General features: G+C 50.7%; 2 pseudogenes; both read right to left on the bottom strand.

The window, feature by feature from the left end:
• LOC115313537 overlaps positions 1-1,412 on the bottom strand; it is a 62,702-nt pseudogene extending 61,290 nt beyond the window's left edge.
• An 8,801-nt stretch (positions 1,413-10,213) lies between these two features.
• LOC115321322 lies at positions 10,214-11,179 on the bottom strand (annotated as a pseudogene).
• Positions 11,180-11,682: the final 503 nt, after the last annotated feature.

Here is an 11,682-nt window from a genome sequence, read left to right as displayed (position 1 = left end):
CTCTGCTGACACTAATTTTTTCAAAGTTGCTTGGTTCTACATGCTTCTGTGTGAGGAAGCGAATAGGTTTGATGACTTCATTTTCTTGCAATTCATAGAGGTGCTTCACGATCTCTCCTGTGATGGTCAAACTTTCATCTGTCATTTCTTTCTCAAGAAATAAGCTTCTCACGGTCGAAAGCTAAAAATAGCATTCTTTCTGGAGTACATGGATCATCGACAACAGGCTTCGGGAGCCATTTCCAAGGTGATGCATCATCGTCACATTGATCTTGTGGTTGTCAGTTACGATGCGGAGAACTTCCAGTCCACACTTCTCAACCTCAGCAATGATGTGCACTGTCAGCTGGTAAAGGATTTTTCCGCTCAAACACTTCGTAAAGAAAAAGCTGTATGGTATTTTATATGGCATTGACGATCCTGTCGCCATGAAACAGAGTACCTTGTTCGAAAGAAAAGTGCTGTTGATGTCACTGGCTGCTGCAGAGTCTTCCTTGGTTGTTACTGACCAAAAAAACAGTCCATCTTGCGGTCATAGATGTACTTTGAACTGATTGCCATCTCGTCAACCACAGTCGAGCACAGTCGTGCTTGGTCTTTCAAATGCCTTACCTCTTCTTTCAGGCGCTCTTTCATCAAAAGGGTGACTCCACTTTCACTGTTGGATTTGCCAGCGTAGCGGAGGAGAGTGTTTTTTGATGGCAGTTTCAATAAGCCTCGGTTACGAATGTAGTGGTACACTTTGGGTGACAGGTAGTAAAGAACCAAACACTCTCTCACAAAATCTGGAGACCACTACGGTTTTTGTCTTGTTGCATTGACGATCTGCTCAGCTAAACAATCCTCGAGAGAAAACTCAGCAGTACCAATTTTCTGCAAACATTTATTCAAAGAAGAATGCAGCGTGTGCTTCTGAAAAGCACCCAACTTCTTTTTCACAGCTTATTTTCTTTTTGAAGTCGACGCATGCCATTACTTTTTCTGAAGAGCTGCACCCTCAAACGATTTATCTCCGTCACATCCAACTGTTTACGTGGGATAAGGTTGTCGGTCGTTTGTGCTGCAGAGTCAGCATTCAAAGCAAGTGGTGGTAGTCCATCTGTTGCCTCTAGAGGAAAACGTCCTTCTGTGACAGTTGCACTAAAATGAAATGAAATGTTTTGAGGGCACTCTTGCAAAGACATAGCAGAAGTTGATGACGGACAACCTGCGTCTTCATTGAAAGTTCTAGAAACGTGGTCTTCTGCCCTGTTGCCTGCAATTCTGTACTTCGAAGTGTTGTTTGCATCGAAAGCATGTTCCGACAGGTTTCTTTCTAACTTGCGCCGTTTACTTGCTAGTGGTTGTTGCATGTACGACGTGTAGTCAGGAAAGACACTTGGAACGGCACCTTGTTTGGAGTGTCGCTTCATTGTGGACCCTGGCTGATAATCAGAGTCCATGAAGTATAGACTACAAACAAGACTGCTGCAGGATTTGCCATTTGGCACAAATTCTTTCCTTGATACTGCTTTTATCCATGCCTGCCGGTGAACGTCATTTGCAGGAAATTCATGAAAACTTAGTACTAGTTTTTTTCTTCGATCGGATGTGCACAGTAACACGCAGCAATGTGTCATTGCCCTAAAAACGATAATATGGGAAAGAAATGGATGGTATAATCTTCTCTGTAACACACAAATGAAACCCAACTTTGTACATGGACACACAGCACTTCAATGTGCCTAAAATGGTGATAGCGCTATTGAAAATTATGTAGCGTCTACAAGCACATTCCTAACATTTAGCCACCGAGTAAACAAAAAAAATCAAGTTTACGACTCTTCGACTCTCAAAGGCAAACTTAAAGTTTGTCTATAAGATAAATTCGGTACTCTGCTTTTTCAGACGCCACGAGCAACGCAACAAAGCATACGTCTACGGTTGTGGCATTTGACGAGCGTCCATGTTTGGTTTGCATCTCCATCTTTTCTGCTCATAAAACAACCACCACTCACGTTCACTTTTTTTAAACAATTAGTGGTACTGCATTCATTCACGGTGCAATTACAAAGGAACCATTGCCAATGTCTGCTCCGAGAGTGACACAATCCATAACTCTAAAATTACCCAGATAGATGATGTGACGAGACTACTCACATAGTCACGTGATACCATAACGTCATGTGACACTATGATGTCAAGTGAAATTGTGACGTCACAAGACATTATGAAGTCATGTGACTCTGACGTCACAATGTCAAGTTACAACACGAAGAGACCATAGCAGCTATCCCTGCAACAACGCACAACACATCAAATTAGCTTTGCAGAGAGCTGTTTAGGAGGATGAAAGAAAACTGGTTCAGCAGTCTCAACAAAACAACCTACTTTTTTCTTCACAAGCCTCCCCCCCCCCCCCCCCCATATCGGCACATCTCCTGTCTCTACGTATCGCGACTGCACTGAGGCTGCAAAGAAGTGTATGTGGCTAGTGCGTGTGTTTATAGTTTTAGAACACATTTTGCTTTCAATCCATGTCCAAAAGTTGCCGAAAACAAAACAGCCCGGGGAGCCCGGGTGAATGCAAGATGAAGCACGACGACTCGTAAACACCACCCACCCGCGATGCCTGTGACCAGAAGTCTGCACGGGCTGATATTTAGAAGCCTGGCCCAGCCCGGCCCATTTTCTATTGGGCCCGGACTTGCCCACGGCCCACTATCCATTTTCGACAGCCGGCCCGGCCCAGCCCAAAGATAATTTTCACGGGCCAGCTGCGCTTTATTTTAGCCCAGTATGATTAGCTCACAAATTGCACGGCTTGGCAGCTCGCTTGCAACTGCTACACATAAGTTGATTACGGTCCCCGATAGTAAATACTGTAAGCATTTTTTTTGCTGCTATTATTAGTTGGACCAATTTGCAGGCCTAGGCAGCTTGTCCCCGATCTTCCTTTTCTGCGACCAAACACGCGCGGAAAGGACAGAAAAACAAAAATGACAAGCAGAAGTAAACAAAACCACGTGTCACAGTTGGAAAGGAAGGGAAACATCGTGACAGGTTTGGACAAAAGACGGGCAAAGTTCTAAATTAACGACTCTTGCTGCTCACAGCCGTCAAAAAAAAAAAATATTAATGTTTTTTACACACACTACAGCGCACTATTGCAAATAACACTCTCTCCTTATACACGAAAATAAAGCAAAATTCAAACAAACCAACTCGCCCAAGCTGCTACAATAACCAGCAATGTTGTTGTTTTTGAGGTGGTCTGCGAGAAATTGTTCAGGAAAAGTACCCCTCAGGGGAATCTCTTCACCAATATTGGGGATGCATGCACTCGTGCGTACAGATGGTTTACGCCGGCAAGGGTACGCATTGTGTAGGCGCTTGTATGTGCGTGTTTGTGGTGAGAAGCGATGATATGATGGCAGCGCCGCAAGGGACAGAAAGGAACGCCACGCCGCTAGTCCCCTGGAAGAGCATTCGCTACACTCACCGAACCATACAAAAACATATACGCACACACACATGCTTCAGCATCTGTTTATCCCCCACTGTGGTTCCTCTCCCAGCCCCCGAACATGCGTCCAAAAAACGTGCCGCCAAAGAAACAAAAATGTAATGGCCGGTTTGCTTGCTTCGGCCGCCCTTGTGGACACGAAGGGCCTGGGCCTGTACCCGGCCAAGCCCTTTATGAATGTAGCCGTGAAGCTTGAGCCCGGGCCGAGGGTTGGGTCGGCCCGTGGTACGCGGTCTGGCCCGCACCAGTGCAGATCTCTACCTGCGACGCTGACGGCTCGCCCCTCTACTATGACCGGGCAGACAGCGCCGCCTCAGGGCAAGCGATGGAGTTAGCGCGATTACACTCCTACTGCTGGGGAGCGACTCGAGTAAAACGGCCGGAGAAGCCTTCGCGCACGCGCTTCGGGATCTCGGAGGGGATGACTGTTGATACCGCCTCACGTCGTCTGCTCTTGCCGCACGTTGAAGCATGGATCCTTGCATTGATGGAGGCTTGTTTTCGTGTAAGCTGCACCATTCAGGTTGTGAATGCGTGTTTCTTCAGAAAGGTTGTATCGTTCCACAAACGTGGAAAGATGCGACGACAAGGAATGCCAAGCCGGATACTTATATAATGTCGCTGCTGTGGTTGGTACTCTGATGCAGTTCTGTGTTTCAGTTTCAGTGCCATTGCACACTTTCATGGAATACATTGCCGACAGGAAGTGGTGCCTTGTCGGATGCGAACAACTTGTGAATGCCGGACACATAATTGAGTGCGGCGTCATGGCCCAAAAGACCACGTCGACGGGTGTACAGGTGCGGAGTTACATGCTGCAGTCGTCGGCTCTCAGCAAGGATCCCCACACTGTGAATCTGAAACTCACAAACGGTGCCACGATCGACTCATGAATTTTCGTGCACTTGCCCTGTTGGGTAATTATTGTTTGTAACTTGAACCACCGGAAACCGGCGTTGGAGTACGAGGGAAGGGGAACCAGTCTTACCTAACGTCCCTGGATATTTTTTTCGTTTTTACAGGTAGCGACAACTTTCCTCTTTTCCATCTTTCCCCAAAATATTTTCCCCTCTCCCTCTCTAGCGCCGCCATTCGCTTCCTGATGTTGGACGGAAGGACGGTTATGCTGTGTTATTATGTGGTTAGCAGCAGCTTAGTCTTCCTTGTTTTGGTAATTTCCAGCGTGTTAATTGAATTCGGATATCATCAGGTTACTTACGGGAATCGAAGGTAAGCTGTTATTTTCGCAAAAGCACATATATATATATATCAATATTTTGCCACAATCCCTATCATACCACAGCGAGAGCTTTCGCGAGCAATGCTCCCGGCAATGCTAGATATGTGCGCACCTGCGTTACAATGAACTATTTATATTTGTAATAAAGACAAATGCCTCGTGGAGATTTCATTCCGTCGTCGATAGAGCCACATGGTTAAGCTATTGTGAGAACTCTATTTTGTTTGCAACCATTCGCCCTCGTGGCGAGCGTTGGTAATGCTATGCAAACGTGTACAGGGTAAAAATAGTCAGAGTTCAGGCGAGCTGGTGTAAGTTGAACATGATTGCAAACCTGAGACTGGGGCAGAAAGAGAACACAACAGAAGGTAGTAAAAGAGGAGGCAACGTCGCAATTGAGACGTTGCCTCCTCTTTTACTACCTTCTGTTGTGTTCTCTTTTCTGCCCCAGTCTCAGGTTTACAATCATGTTCAATGTACACGGCGTAGACGCAAACGCGTCTAGAACTCATTATTTTGGGGCGTATGTACATGATTTCAACACACATTTTGTTATAAGTACTAGTAGCAGTGTTTGTATGGGAAACAAACGTCGTGCAGAGTAGTGACCTCGACGAGTTTGGACGGTGCGAGATCCGTGCGGATGAATTTACAGCACTTAACTCACCAGTCCCAAACAATATTTCGGGTGAAGTTACACCATCACACGTGTTATCCCCACATGCGATAATGGGCAATCTCGTCCACGAACCTTTACTGTGGAGCCGTGTTTGGTCTCAAATAACTCTGTGGAGGATTTTAGCTGTGAACTTTCGCTGCTTTTAAGAATATTTTCTGAGATACCTTATTGGTGGCAATATTTGCTGGATAGCATATCTTCAGCGTGCAGTGAAGAAACGTTGCGTACAACTTTTATTATTTTGCCGCATTATACAATGAATCCGAGACCAATTTTATTAGATCGCGTTCAACGAATTTGTTATGAACGTTAATGTCTCTGTCTACTTCTTTCTGCCTTTCACTGTAACATCCACATAGATAATTTTTTAGACAAATCCCGCGAGACTGGGGGGAAGGAAGGACAACACAACACGAAGCCCACGCATTGTGCAGACATTTTTGTTTATTTCAGCTCTTGTCTCGTGATCATATATATATCTCAAAAGACAAGTGTTGAAACTCATGAGCAGTGCAGTAAAATATAATAATGTCATTGGGTTCACGCAAATGCAAAGCACATAAAAAGTAAATATGGGAAGAACCCAACTTTGTTGCAGTTTAACTGAACTGCCACATGTTATGATATCTATGCAGTTTGTGTATTCATGGTAGTGAAGATATGAAGAAAGTGTCTTAAATAAAACAACACGGAATTTTTTAAAATTTTTTTATTTGAGTTCTTTTTAGGAAGTAATCAGTGTTGCAGTCGAACAGGTCATCCCACAGGAGATTAGTAGAATATGCTTAAAATAAAAGATGAAGAAACAGCTACTAGGGTGAGCTGGAGGGGGAGGTGCCTGGTTTGCTCCATTTTAGAGATCCAGGATGGAAGTGTGAAGAAGAGCACCCACAGCATCACTTCCAGCCTACTATGCCATAGCAGAAAATGAGCACACCATACTCCTCCAGCCCACTCTACCAGCACTCTTACAGTAGAGAAGATGCCATGAATGCTTTTCTTGCATGCGATCAAGTCCTTGTCTTTCTCTTCATATAAGTGTGTCCTCCCCTTCTTCTATTAGCACTTCAAAAAGATGAAGATGTCCATAGTGGTTGTGTTTCCAATATTGTGAGTGCCGAAATACTGGTTTTCTGGTGTTTATCGGAAAACCAACGACTGTGTCACTGCCAAACAGGGATGGAAACGCTAACTAACAAATCTCCGAGCATTGGAACTGAAAACCCCTCCAAAATCAACGACGTCCCGCGAGTGCAACGGCCACTGACGCAATCGGCACGAACCCCAGCAGCCATTGCCGATGATAACAAAAGTGCCAACCCAACAGACGATGACCACCAACCAACTGAACCACCAACCGATCCGAACGGCGATGATGATGAGAATTTCCAGTGACAGAAAAGTGGCTTTTGCGGCAATCGTGAGGCGAGCCGACAGCTGACATATGAGGAGGTGACAAAAGAAAGGTGTCACGATCTTTCTCGAACGTGGACGAAGGGGGCCGAAGAACCCGCCGAGGAGAGACGACACGCAGCCTGGTTGTGAGGGTGGACGATGTCTGACCGGAGCAGCGTGTGCTCAACGGTGTTTATTGGTGAGGTGAACAATGTTGCCCGCCGAGCCAGGCGGCCGCAGACGGGCGGACTGGAGGGGGGCGCTACGTCACACTCCTCCCCCCCAGTTTGTTTGTTCTAAAACAAAATACATGAAAAAACACACACGGCCGACACCAACTCGGCGTCCGCTCATGCAAAGTCCCGGCCTGTCGACGATGAAGGTCACCCCGGCGAGTAGCGGTCAGGTGGCCTCCGCTGTCGTGCACTCCGCCTGGGTACACGTGTCGACGGGCCAGGTGTGGCAACGCCGGGCGCTGCCTGAACCGGTCGCGCTCCACCCGGTGGAGCTGCAGGGACCGGATTTGGGAGTGGCACTGGTGCCATGGGAGTGGCGATGCTTGTCACCTCCGGGGTGGGTGGTGCTCCGCTGGCCACGACTGGTGCTGTTGTTGGGCCCCCTACAGGCTGGTCCTCTGAAGCGACGGCCGAGGGTGGAAGCCAGGTCCCGAGGCGAGGCCTGACATGGTCGGCGTGCCGGTGCCAGGTGGTCCCGTCGGGCATGCGGACGAGCAGCGACGAGGCACTCGCTGGTGAAACCACACGCCCGGCAGACCAGGGTGGGCCAGGACGGAAGTTCCTGGCGTACACCGACGCTCCCGGCTCCGGCAAAGGCCCGGGACGGCACCCTCGGTCAGCAGCCAGCTTCTGCTTCAGCTACTTCAGGAGCGCCGTGGACCGGAGGTCTGGATGTAAGACGTCCAGGGGGGTCTTGACCATCCGGCCCAGCAGAAGCTCGCAGGGGGCACGGCCAGTGACCTCATGCGGTGTGGTCCGGTACTGAAACAGTACCCGGGCCACCTGGGTCCGGAAATCCCCGGGCTGGCTCCTCTTGAGCTTGTCCTTGAGTGTCTGTACCACCCGCTCTGCTGCACCATTGGAAGCGGGGTGGTACGGCGGAACCAGCATCCGGCGGATCCCATTCCTCTGCAGCCAGTCGTGGTACTCGGCGCTGGCGAAAGCGGGACCATTGTCAGACACAATAATGTCCGGCAATCCCTGCGCCGCGAAGACTTGCCGCAGCGCCGCAATGGTCGCGCTTGCCGAGGGACTGGTGACTGGCAGTGCCTCCACCCACTTGGAGAAGGCGTCCACTACCACCAGGAAGTGGTGGCCCTTGAAGGGTCCCGCATAGTCCACGTGCAAGCGGGACCACGGCCTCTGTAGGAACGGCCAGGGGGTGATCTCCACGTGGCGCGAGGCTCGCTGGTTCTCCCGGCAGACCTGGCAGCCTTGCACCTGATGCACGATGTCCTGGTCCAAGCCAGGCCACCAAACGTGCGACCGTGCCACCATCTTGGTCTTTTCGATGCCAGGGTGCCCCGCGTGCAGCAACTGCAGCACCTTGGCCCGCAGACTTTGTGGAATCACCACCCTGGAACCCCACAGGAGGCAGCCTTGCTCCAAGCTCAGCTCGGCGGTCTTGTGGCTGAACGCCTGGTGACGCAGCTCCTCCCCTCGGAAAACCGCCTTGACCACCTGAGACAGGACCGGGTCCCGGCTGGTCGCCTGCGCCACCGCGGTCCTGGTGAGCACCCCCGGGTAGGCACGCTCCAGCAGGAACACATCAGCTGGCTCTGGAACGGCAGCAGGCACCTCCGGCAGGGGCAGACGGCTCAGGGCGTCAGCAGGTCCCAGGTCCTTCCCAGGGCGGTAGACCAGCTTGTACCTGTAGGCTGCCAGCGTCAAGGCCCAGCGTACCACACGAGGCGAGGCTTGCACTGGGACCGCCTTGTCAGGTCCCAGCAGCCCCAGCAGCGGCTTGTGGTCCGTGACAGCCTCGAATTGCCGGCCCCACAGGTACTGGTGGAAGCGCTGGATCCCGAAGATGAGGGCCAAGCCTTCCTTGTCGAGCTGGCTGTAGCGTTGCTCCGCCGCATGAAGCCGACGAGAAGCCAACGCCACAGGGCGTTCCTGACCATCCTGACCCCGGTGCGACAGGACGGCTCCTACCCCGTACGGTGACGCATCTACGGTCAGGACAACAGGCTTGGCCGGATCGAAGTGCACCAGCACTGGAGCCTTAACGACCAGCTCCTTGCTGCGCTGGAAGGCCAAGTCCTGCTCCTTCTTCCAGGCCCACTGCTGCCCATCACGAAGCATGCAATGCAGCGGCTCCAGATGCGTCGACAGGTTGGGCAGGAACCTCCTGTAGAAGTTGATGAGGCCGAGGTAGCTCTGAAGCTCCTTCTTCCTCTTGGGCTTCGGCGCCTTGAGCACGGCCTCAATCTTGCGGGGTGCCGGGGCCAGGCCAGCCTGGGAGATGATGTGTCCCAGGTACTCCACGCTGGGGGTCAGGAACACGCACTTGTCCAGCCTCAGCTTGAGACCGGCGTCCTGTAGTCTTTCTCGAACATGGACGAAGGGGGCCGAAGCACCCGCCGAGGAGAGACGACACGCAGCCTGGTTGTGAGGGTGGACGATGTCTGACCGGAGCAGCGTGTGCTCAACGGTGTTTATTGGTGAGGTGAACAATGTTGCCCGCCGAGCCAGGCGGCCGCAGACGGGCGGACTGGAGGGGGGCGCTACCAACTTGTCACAAAAGGTGAACTGGAAGGATGCCATTAAAAAAAAAAAATAGAAAGCTTAGTCAACAGCTGCAAATTGTCACCAGTCAAACAGAACGAGGATCCCTCGAGAGCATTAAAACGAATTTGCAAAGCCAACCAGTACCTCTCTAACAACGAGGACCAAATAAAAGAGAAAAGGGCAGTCTTTCACAAAAAAAGAAAAACGGTCATTGCGGCGAAACGGATTGAGTATCGGAAAACGAACAAGCTGTTCGAGCTCGATCGGTCCGCCTTCTACCGGAGACTTGACGAAGACCAGGAAATTGACAAGAACATTGATGTTGATCAGGTGATTACTAGAGGAAACTTGTGCTGTTGGAGTCTTCTCTGTAGGGTGCTCTTATGGAAGAGGAGCGGCAAGCTCCCGCACCACGTTGTAGCTCTCGGAGCCACACAACAGCCACACTTTCAGGCCCTTGACAACGGTCCCTTCGCTTCGGGCAGACCCTCGTACCATTTTCCTCGTGAGCCGTAATATCTGGTCTTTATTCAGGTAGCTCTTGAGACCTCTGTCTGTCTGAAAAACTTTGTTAAAGGTATATCATGAGGGAGGTAGCTTGAGGTGGCCCGGAGGGGGCCACCTCTCACAAACACTAGGTGGACTCCTCAGTACAGAAGCCCATTGGCGACTGCCGCGGCTCGGGCCCGGTCAACCAGGGCCTTCTGGCCCTCCAGGTCGGAGCAGTCGAACAGGGCTGCCTCCCAGTCCTCCCGTGTGGGGTTGGGTTTTGGGACGAGGTTCGGGGTTGATTGGCATGCTCACACCATGTGGAAGATGTCCGAAGACTTCTCCGCACAGTGCGGGCATTTTCCTGTATAAGCAGGATCAAAGTGTTTTAAAACTGCCGGGCACAGCAGGGTTTTGGTGTAGAGACGGAGGAGTGTGCGTTCCTCCGCCTTTGTAAGGCCCTTACAGGGCTTAGGATAAATTGCGTCGCCGAATTGGTATAATTGAGTAATCTCTCGAAAAGTGAGGGCCGGATTGGGTTCGGAATCCATTTCGGAAGGGTCTGAAGGCGTTGCCCGGAAAGTGAGCGCGCGGGTGGCGGCGTCTGCCGTTTCGTTGCCTTTGAGGCCCATGTGAGCAGGAGCCCAGACGATCGTTCGAGACGCGGGGGCCCCGAGGTAGTCGCTATCTTTAAGGATGCGATACGCAAAGAGAGGAATGTACCCCTGTTCAATATTTCTGCAGGCCCCTCTCGAGTCGGTGATGATGACTCGCAAGTCCTGGTCTGCGGCGGCTAGAGCGATGGCGATCTCCTCCGCGTGTGTTATATCTTTAGCTCTGAACGTAAGGCCGTTCACCAGGACGTTTTGGTGGACGACTGCAGCCGTGTACCTCCCCCCATGGTGAGGGCCGGAGGCGTCCACATAGAAGATTCCGGGTTTGGACCCATAGTGGCGGGCCAGTGCCTCCGCCCGCGCAAGGCGCCTGCCACTGTGGTCGCCACGTGTCATGTTGGCTGGAAGAGGGTGCACGTGCAGGGCGTATCTCCAGACTTCGGGGATGCGTACGCGCTCTTCTGTCAGTGTTAGGTGATGGATGTGTAGTCGGGATAATAGGTGGCGTCCCGACGACGTCTTTGAAAGTCTTGTATATTGATTGGTCAAGTGGGCCTTCTGGAGCTCCGCGAAAGTGTTTACCATCCCCAGGCCCATGAGGCGCTGGTTCGACTCTTCAGACCTTAAAATATTTATTGTTAAATTGCTGCTGTGCACATAAAAAGACAGCATCATTATCTGAACCTCTAGTCAACATATACTAATTCTTCCTCTTTATGTGAGTACCTGATTGTACATACCATTTCTCAGGTTGGTATTTTCAGCTTCCAAGGACCGGATTCGCTTTCGTAAAGCAGGAAGCTTTCTTTTTAGCCCAGAAACTTGCTCCATCATCCTCTTTTGTACCAAGGCCCCTACACCGCTTATGACAGGAGACGAGGCTTGTTGTAAACCTAAAAAAAAAGCAAGGCCCAATGTTATTCATTCATTCATTCATTCATTTATTGTACCCTTAAGGGCCCTTCTTCAAGGGCATTACATAAGGGGGGGGGGGGTCATACATGAAAAAATAC

Source organism: Ixodes scapularis, unplaced genomic scaffold (assembly GCF_016920785.2).
Source record: "Ixodes scapularis isolate PalLabHiFi unplaced genomic scaffold, ASM1692078v2 PGA_scaffold3__209_contigs__length_174095766, whole genome shotgun sequence".
NCBI classification, from domain to species: Eukaryota; Metazoa; Arthropoda; class Arachnida; order Ixodida; family Ixodidae; genus Ixodes; species Ixodes scapularis.
Note: the sequence above shows the minus strand (reverse complement) of the source record. Positions and strands in the feature narration are given on the sequence as shown.